The sequence below is a fragment of the Urocampus carinirostris genome, chromosome 9 (assembly GCF_059441175.1).
Source record: "Urocampus carinirostris isolate Australia breed hairy pipefish chromosome 9, RoL_Ucar_1.0, whole genome shotgun sequence".
Taxonomy (NCBI): domain Eukaryota; kingdom Metazoa; phylum Chordata; class Actinopteri; order Syngnathiformes; family Syngnathidae; genus Urocampus; species Urocampus carinirostris.
Window position 1 is genome coordinate 4,057,753 of NC_142357.1, and position 9,914 is coordinate 4,067,666.

The window sequence follows — 9,914 nt, forward strand, 5'->3', positions numbered from 1 at the left end:
TTTCAGGTTGGGGCAGCACGGCGGCGCAGTTAGCGCTTGTGCGGCACAGTTCATGTCATGGGAACCGGTCGTGGGTTCAAATCCAGCTCCAGACTTTCTGTGCGGAGTTTGTATGTTCTCCCCGTGCTTGCGTGGGTTTCCTCCGGGCACTCCGGTTTCCTCCCACATTCCAAAGACGTGCATTTCAGGTGAATTGGCCGGTCCAAATTGTCTCTAGGTGTGAATGAGCGAGTGAGTTGTCTGTCCCCGTGTGCCCTGCGATTGGTTGGCAACCAGTTCAGGGTGTCCCCTGCCCACTGCCCGGAGATGGCTGGGATGGGCTCCAGCCCCCCCGCGACCCTAATGAGGATAAGCGGTACGGCTAATGAGATGAGATGAGAAGTTGTCATTGTTTTTCTTTGACTCTGTCTTGTATAATTTGGATTTCGTTAAAAGAGACATGCTTTATATGTCGCGCGTCTATGAACTATACTCTCCCTCTTGCGCAGTCACGCGCTGTCGAACCAAGAGAACCAGGCACAAGGCGAGGGCTGGGCTTAGGCCTAGGTGCTAAATGCACAGCCCGCCCTGTATACATTTATTAATTTACTTATTTAATGGATTATTCCCCTAATGTCTCAATGTATCCATTAATTTCATAATTTTTTTGTTTGTATTTTTAAGTACTATAATTACTACTTATAATGCCGTTTGACAATAATGTAACCATTATTACTTATATTATAAATCATGATTAGTATAAGCACAGAGTATGAAAATGCCTACTTTCTCCCTATTGATATTCTAAAATTATATCTACTGTACATACTCACATCCAAGCCGAACTTACAGCTATAAAGTGAAACACTAAAATCAGGGGATTAGTTTATGCGTGCATTTTTGGTTGTGTGTCACAAATCAATAGGGGGAAACAGGAGCATAGAATGTATGCTAAGAGTGCCCAATTTTGGTCTTTTTATTTGTAAAATAGTTTTTGCAAATTGCATTGTCTAAAGAAAAAATAAATTGCCATTGACATTTCCTAGAAATAGAGGAAATCTTTAAGTGGTTAACAAACAAAAGTGAACATGGATATGGAGTGTCTCAGCTTTGTTAAGATTGCAAAAGCAAAGAAATATGAAGATTTCACTGCTTCCGCAGGTTGGTGTACAAGTTTTCTTCTATTTATTTCATTATGTGGCTATTTTTAAGCAGTTAAGGGGTCAGCTTAAATGTAAGGATACACAGTAATTTGTAACTGAATAGTTACTTAGCAACACACTACTTTTGGTTGTCAGTAATCTGGGGTGAAACGCAATTACTTTTTAAATGAAGTAATAGTAAATGTAAGTACTTTTAAGTAACGCTCTCAACACTGGCAATCAATAAATAAGTTGGTAAATTGTAATTTGACTTTTTAAAATTTCATGAGATCGAACCTCCTGTGTGTAGTTTTTATGTTCTCCTCGTGCTTGCGTGGGTTTCCCCTGGGCACTCCGGTTTCCTCCCACATTCCCCAAACCTGCATGACAGTTTAATTGGCCGGTCCATATTGTCCCGAGGTGTGAATGAGCGAGCAAATTGTCTGTCCCTGTGTGCCCTGTGACTGGCTGGCAACCAGTTTAGGGTGTCCCCTGCCCACTGCCCGAGGATGGCTGGAGGGCTCAAGCACCCCCGCAACCCTACTGAGGATAAGCGGTGCAGATAATGGATGGATGAATGGATGGATGGACTTTGTAAATGCCAATTTTTAAGCATCATTTGTTTTTTTCCGGCTGAATCGAGACTAGTATGGTTTTATGGTCTTAAAGTTTTACTGTTTTAACATAAAACGAGAGGGTAAAAAGGCAAAAAATGCTCAACCACAGAACTTGAGAAACTTAAAACCTAAATTTACCAAGCGCTAATTCAATGGGCAGTATCGAGGGATGAAATCTGAGTCCAATTGCAAGGGGCTAACAGGGGCCCTAGAAAATAGTTGGTGTTTGTTTTATTTAGGAAATACTAAACCCTCTGTAGCACTCCCACTCGGTCATTCAACTACACCACCAAGAAAGTATGGGAAAGTTTTAGATAATATTAGATACGTTGCTTATATTGATGTGTGTGCATGTGAAAGTGTACTGATAGGTGTGTCCGCCAGTGGTGGGCCATCAGGGCCTGGAAAGTTTTCTCTGCCAGCCTCAAATCTGAATCCTGTGATGTTGATTATATTTTGTCATAAATATTTTTTAAGTAATTCCAAATTGTCTGTCAGCTTTCTTTCATTGCTTCTCTCTGGTTGTGCTGCTTACAGATGTGTGGTCTCATATTTAAGCATATAACCTTTTAACAATCCTGTAAAATTTGACAAAAATACCAACCCAAGATGTACCCAAAGGAAATTGAATGCGGATCTTGAACCATGTGGAGAAAATGAACGGTTTTGGTCTCCTTTGAAAGGAAACACTCAAACAGAAATAATACCACTAACATTGAGTACTAACTTGAAAAACACAGATTTTTATTTTATTTCATTTTTTCATTCACATGCTAGAAAAGTGTAGCATGTGCATCTTAGCTGGAAATCATCTGGGACAATAGAATAAAGCCTAAACGTGGTTCCAAGCATCGGCGGTTTTAGGCACAGGCAAGGCGGGCAGCCGCCTGGGCCGGCATTCAAACATGTAATGTGGGGGGCTGGACCCCCAGAAAATGAAACAAAAAACATTTTTTTAAACAAATTATTATTATTATTATTAATAATGGGCAGCACGGCGGCGCAGTGGTTAGCGCATGTGCGGCACAGTTCTGAGGTCGTGGGAACCTCTTGAGTGGGTTCAAATCCAGCTACCGGTCTTGCTGTGCGGAGTTTGTATGTTCTCCCCGTGCTTGCGTGGGTTTCCTCCGGGCACTCCGGTTTCCTCCCACATTCCAAAAACATGCATTTCAGGTGAATTGGCCTGTCCAAATTGTCCCCAGGTGTGACTGAGCGAGTGAGTTGTCTGTCCCTGTGTGCCCTGCGATTGGCTGGCAACCAGTCCAGGGTGTCCCCTGCCCACTGCCCGATGATTGCTGGGATGGGCTCCAGCATCCCCGCGACCCTACTGAGGATAAGCGGTGCAGCTGATGAGATGAGATTATGAATAATAATAATAATAATAATAATAATAATAATAATAATAATAATAATAATAATAATAATAAATTAATAATAAAAATAATAATAATAATAATGATCTATCGATCTCGAGCGGGGTGACCGACAACATAACAAACACATACACAAAAACAAAGAACATTTTTAAAAAAGGAAAAAAGAAGCAAAAAATACAGACAAAATTTTTTGGACCATGGCCAACCCAAATCCCAAAAATCGCAAATAGGTTAAGCACCTCAGCACCCAAGTTGGTCATGCCTTCATCCCTCCACATGAAACGGGACACAAGAAAGTGGCCATGTCACTCGGGTCAGGGTGACACAACACACTCTTCTGTTCAACAGCAGGGCCCAACAGCTTTCACTGGTTTACCCCTGCCGCATCATACAGGTGCTCTGCCCATCCCTTAGAACGCGTACAAACATCCCACTAGCCTTTCACGACACCTCTCCACTCATTCCTATCAACAACAAGAGCTCTTGCTTCCACTACATTTAGACCTCTTTCTTCCAGTGCACTCATAACATTATCCATCCACATAAATTGCAGCCTTCCTCTTGCTCTCCTTTCATTTACTTCTGCAAAAAAAAAAAGAATAAATAGTAATCCATCCATCCATTATCTTCACCGCTTATCCTCAGTGGGGTCGCGGAGGTGCTGGAGCCCATCCCAACTATCTTCGGGCGGTGGGCAGGGGACACCCTGAACTGGTTGCCAGCCAGTCGCAGGGCACACAGAGAACTCACTCATTCATACCTAAGGACAATTTGTACCGGCCAATAAACTTGAAATGAATGTTTTTGGACTGTGGGAGGAAACCGGATTGTCCGGAGGAAAGCCACGCAAGCACGGGAGAACATGCAAACTCCACAGAGTAAGGTTCGATCTCATGACCTCAGAACTGTTTGCATGTTCTCCCTGTGCTTAGGTGGGTTTCCTCCGGGCACTCCGGTTTCCTCCCACATTCCAAAAACATGCATGTCAGGTTAATCAGCCAGTCCAAATTGTCCTTAGGTGTGAATGAGCGAGTGAGTTGTCTGTCCCTGTGTGCCCTGCAATTGGCTGGAAACCAGTTCAGGGTGTCCCCTGCCCACTGCCCTAAGATAGCTGAGATGGACTCCAGCACCCCCGTGACCCTACTGAGGATAAGCGGTGCAGATAATGGATGGATGGATAATAACAATAATAATAATAATAATGATAATGGGCAGCACGGCGTGTGGGGCACAGTTCTGAGGTCATGAGATCGAACCTCCTGTGTGGAATTTGCACGTTCTCCCCGTGCTTTAGTGGGTTTTCTCCGGGCACTCAGGTTTCCTCCCACATTCCAAAAACATGCATGTTAGGTTAATTGGCCGGTCCAAATTGTCCCTAGGTGTGAATGAGCGAGCGATTGTCAGTCCCTGTGTGCCCTGCGGCTGGCTGGCAACCAGTTCGGGGTGTCCCTTGCCCACCGCCTGAAGATGGCTGGGGATGGGCTCTGGCACTCCTGCGACCCTGCTGAGGATAAGCGGTGCAGATAATGGATGGATAATAATAATAATCATAATAACAATAATAATAATAATCATAATCATGATAATAATCATACTAATAATAAATATGCGCCGCAAAGCGGTTTATTATAATCTATCAAGTCAAGTCATGTTTACATTTGTATAGTCCTTCTGACAACATTTCACTTGCGAGCCCCTTTTCAGCAGCTTCAACGCCCCTTCATGTTGCTAAGATGTGCAGAAGAGACTGTCAACGATGTATGAGACTAAGGAAAGCGTAGGGAAGGGGCGGCGCGTAGGACACCTCCTCTCTGATTGGGAGAGGGGGCGTTTTTTAATGTATTACTACACATAACATAATTAGTTTGTTGCCTATGTCCTCTAAATAAGGAATATTATCCATAACTTTTGGAAAACAGGCCTATAGAGGGCTCCGAGCTCTGTGCTAAAAATAGTAACACGGCTTCGTTTTTTAGCACAGAGCTCGGAGCCCTCTATTGCTGCACATTTAACTGAATTATGTGAAAAAGATCAAATGCGTGATACAAAAACGATTATGAGGTCACTCTGGTGAAATGGTTTACCCTTGACCGCTTGTTGTGAGTGACAGTTGGGGGATGGGCATCTGTGTAAGTTTAACACGAGTGGAAAATAAACATATGGTAAGCCATCAAGGGCCCAATTTAGAAAAAAACAGAAAAGAAGAAGCATTTGATAAAGGTATGCAGCTAGTTTTCTTTTTATGGTGTGGGACGGTCAGTATCCATGACATTAATGAAGGGCTAAGGGTAATTTTGTCGTATGTGTTTGATGGCCGTCTTCATAATGTGCTTGTTGTGCTTATACAAACAATACTAATTCAGTTTTTACCCAGCACACAAGCAATCTGATTTCACCTTTAGATTGTACTTTGCTACTAAAGTTACAAATTCTGTTTTTAATTATTTTAATCATTTGAGTTATAATTGTTCCCCCAGTCCTGTATTATTCAATGGAATGTTCATCTAATCAGGTAGTTTAAACGACGAACATCTGCTTTTTTTGCTACAATTCGGTTTCATGACAAAGCTAGCCTAACCAGGCGTAACTAGAGGTGTGGCTCAGAATTTGAGACAGACAGTAAGGAACTAATGTTTATGATTGTATGAAACGTTTTAAACAACATGGGTTGCTCTCGTCTCCATTATTAAAATTAGAGGGTTTTGCCCCCAGTCTGTTGCTTGATGGTTTGAAATGATCTGTGGTCTGTTCAGCCTTTTGGGACTCATCGTGACCAATTAATTATATACAAATTAACATGACTTGACTTGACATTGGAATTTTTACAAGTTGTCAGGGAAAATACCTGAGCCAGTAAACCAAACGTAAACAGCAACAACCATACACCACCCAAAAATCTAAAAGCATCAATCTTGGTCATTGCACTTTAAATCTAAATCAAAATACATATATATATTTTTTTAAATACAACACTTTTCAGACATCTGTATACATACATTCAATATATTATAACACAAATACTTGATGTGACAAAATACATAGAAAAATACAACAGTGATAAAGTACAAAAACGACAACAAAATAAAAATACGGTGAAAAAATATAACGGCAAACACACCGTGTAGAAAATACAAAGCCAAAATACAATTTGTAGGTATTTATTCATCCGTTTATTTCGACTTATGAAAGGATTTGTCCTCCATAGACATTAAATGTTTGTATAATAAGCAGAAAACCATTGTCATTTAATTGCAATTTCTTCAAGTCATTTTGGCTCTTGGGTAATCGTGGACAAATCTGAGTTTTAAAAAAATATTAATTTTACTTTCAAAAAAACGTGTTTAATCAGTTGTAGGGTGAAAGCTTCCCTACTGTAACTTTCAAATTAGCCACTAGGTGAGGCTAAAGGACAGGATGTGATAAAAAAAAAATGCAGCTCATGTTTGCTAAAAAAGGAAAGGGAAATGGTTTGAGGAACTGGTCCTGCAAGCTCAACGTCATGCTGTTTCAACTGAACAGCTTTTCTATTAGAAAAACCATTTTGGGCATGCCAAGCAGCTGTCTTTATCAATGTTCAACAGTCGTTAAGGAATGCACAGCTGTCCTGTTGCATATACATGGCTATCATTTCTTTGAGCTTATTGGGTCTTGTGAAACTCAGACCAAACTTGATTTTGGGGTGAGATCAAGTTCCGTGATCTCAAGTGCAGTGGCTTGAGGGAATCTCAGAAAGAGCAATTGATGGCTTACTTAGATCCGGTTGCTTGTTATTTTAAGCCTTTTTTTTAAAGAATGAAATTGCTTTCAGTGTTAACTTGAGTTCAAGCAGTCTCTATCAGAAAAAAGATTGGTTTTGAATGTAATACTCATGGGCCATCTTTTTAAATGTGTTCCCAAATTGCCTTTTTTTGATTAGGCACAAAAAGTATAATAATCCTCTCTACAAGTATGCAAATATGTTGCAAAATATTACACGCTCGAGGAAGTCAAGAACTTCTGTCTCAATTCATCCATCTGGCTTATTTCCTTTAGAGCTGTGACTTTATTAAAGGAACAAAACATTTTCAAAAAGGTGAATAGCATTAGCATGACATTTGAAGTGAGCTCCGAAACAGCGATTGCATATCGCTTATTTCCGCTTGGAGAAATTGGAACTTGTCGCTGGGGGACTTGTGACTGTTTCGTCTGCTTTGTGTGCTTCGACTTTCAGAAGTTGCGTCGGGTTAGTTTACCTGCTGCTGCTGTTACAGCTTGCGTCCCTTGTTTGCCTTCACTTCCTTTTAAATAGGCGATTTTAGCCTTTTTTTTTTTTGCCGTGTGATTCGCGGTTTGTATATTTTTTTCCGGCTAGCTCCCCTATAGCATCGGGGCTGCCGAGGGCTTTCCTGTGTTTTTTGCTGCTGGTTATCAATTGTTGGCTGCCCACAATGTTTTTTTTTTTTTTAAATCAGCTAGCCGGGTGTTAGCCGCTGTTTTTGGAAGTCATCAGATCTTCGCTTTGAAAGCTATTAACATGTAAACCCAAACGGTGACTGCTTTGCATGGTGTTCCTCATATGACGTCACAACTCAGGAAGTCAAAGACCAGACAGGCGGTCTTCAAAATGCAATCGTGTATTGTGTATACTTGTGTATACCGAAGAAATATAAATATGATATATATACATACAGTATTAGGTTTATCGAATTTATTGCATTTTAAAGACTGCCTGTCTTCAGACACATTTTATAAAATTTATATATTGTGTGCAAAAAATATTTACATGTTTGAGAATGTAAAAGGGGTCTGAAGTAAGGACTCGTTCAAGACGGGTCTAATGTGGATCCTTCTTCTAATGCCCTCACCACCTTTTAAGAGCCAAGTAGGTCAGCATGCAGAGGAACGGGTGGAGGCCAACAATTTGGCAGTATAACCCTTGGCTTCAGAAGCTGGCTCAAGGGACAAGGAATATCACTTAACTTCCAGCAAGAACTCACCCACGTTCGGGGGACCATGGGTTCAAATGGGCTAAGATCCACACGTCCTCTGGCAAGGCAGTTGTAGCACTCAGGAGGTTGCTGACAGATTCTGTTAGTGGAAACCAGCGCTGAGAGTTGCTTGCTTTCTTTCGTTCTCAGAGTACTTCCCCTCACTGGGTTGCAGACTGGCTCAAGCCCATCTCTGCTGTCTTCAGGGGGTAAGATGGGTACACTCTGAACTGGACACTATCCAAGGCCATACGGACATAAACAAACAACCATTCGCATAAACAGTTGCACTTCGCAACTTAGTCACTTCTTCTACCCTGTCATTTGTTTTTTGGAAAGTGGAAAGAAACAGTACCCATGGAGACTTATACAGCCAAGTGGGCACAACATAAACAAAACAAACACAATAGAAGGCACTCACATACTAGGTAAAAAGGAAAACAGGCTCAAAAAAATCTAGAATGCATGTATCAAACAAACATGTGACCTGCCATGTCATTTTATGTGGCTTGCAGGGGCTTACATTTTAAGTGTCTAAAAAAATAAATAAAATAAATTAAGACTGTGCTTTGACCATAAACTAGATTTTCTAGAACTTCTTTCGACTTTGATAGACTTGACTAAGTTTCCACATCCATTTCAATAGGTGGAATTGATATATGAATAATAACCCTAATATGTTAGGAAAGGGAAAGGTTAATGCAGAAGGAAACCTGTTTTAAGAAAGATGGAAAAGCAAATGCTTGTTTATGCTTTAAGAAGAAAGACCAGTAAGTGTTACATGTTTTAAAAGAGTACAATCTGCTTTCGACATTTTGACACCATACACAGAGCCTATGCTAAAGCTCGCCATTTAAGAAAAGCAACAAATTGCTGGAGTACTAAAAGGCAAATTGGGGTCGCAGAAGAGTTTGTTCACTAAATTGACTGCTAAAAATAAAGCAGCAGTGAAAGCTAGCTTTGTTGTGACTAAAGAAATCTGCCACGCTTGAAAGCCCTTTTCAGTTTTTGAAACAGTGTATGCTGAAGCTCTGTGAACAGATGTGTCCCGACCAGTTACAGACTTTTTAAAATGTCAGTTTATCAAGAAACACAATTGCAGGCGAAGTGAAGGAACTAGCAGAAAATCCTACAAGACAGCTAGCTGAGGAAATATGCAGCTAGACACCATTTTTATTAGCTGTTGATGAAAGCACAGATACAGCACAGCTTTCACTTTTTATTAGACCCCTAAAGTCAAGTCAAGTCAAGTCATTTTTAATTTGTATAGCCCTAAATCACGAAGAGTCTCAAAGGGCTTCACAGATTATTACACTATATTACACAGACTATTTTTCAGCCGACGAGAAGAGTAGGTTATTCATATGCTATGGAGTAGAAGTGAGTTTTAAGCTTAGATTTAAACATTTCCACTGAGGTTGCAGATCGGATCTCAGGGGGAAGAGCATTCCACAGCACCGGTGCCCGGATGGAGAACGCTCTCGAACCAGCAGAACACTCTCAGATCGTAGGCTTCGGACCGGGACATAGGGGGAAATCAGATTTGAAAGATAAGAGGGATCAAGTCCATTTATGATTTTGTATAATACTAAGAGAACCTTGAAATCACATCTAAGGCTAACTGGGAGCCAATGCAGGTTAGCCAAAATTGGTGTTATGTGATCGGACTTTTTTGTCCTGGTTAAAAGTCTCGCTGCGGCATTTTGTACCAGCTGAAGAGAGTTGATTCTAGACTTCGGGAGACCAGAGAGTAGTGCATTACAGTAATTGAGACTGGAGGTAACAAACGCATGAATTATAATTTCCGCATCCGACTGAGACAGTATTGAACGG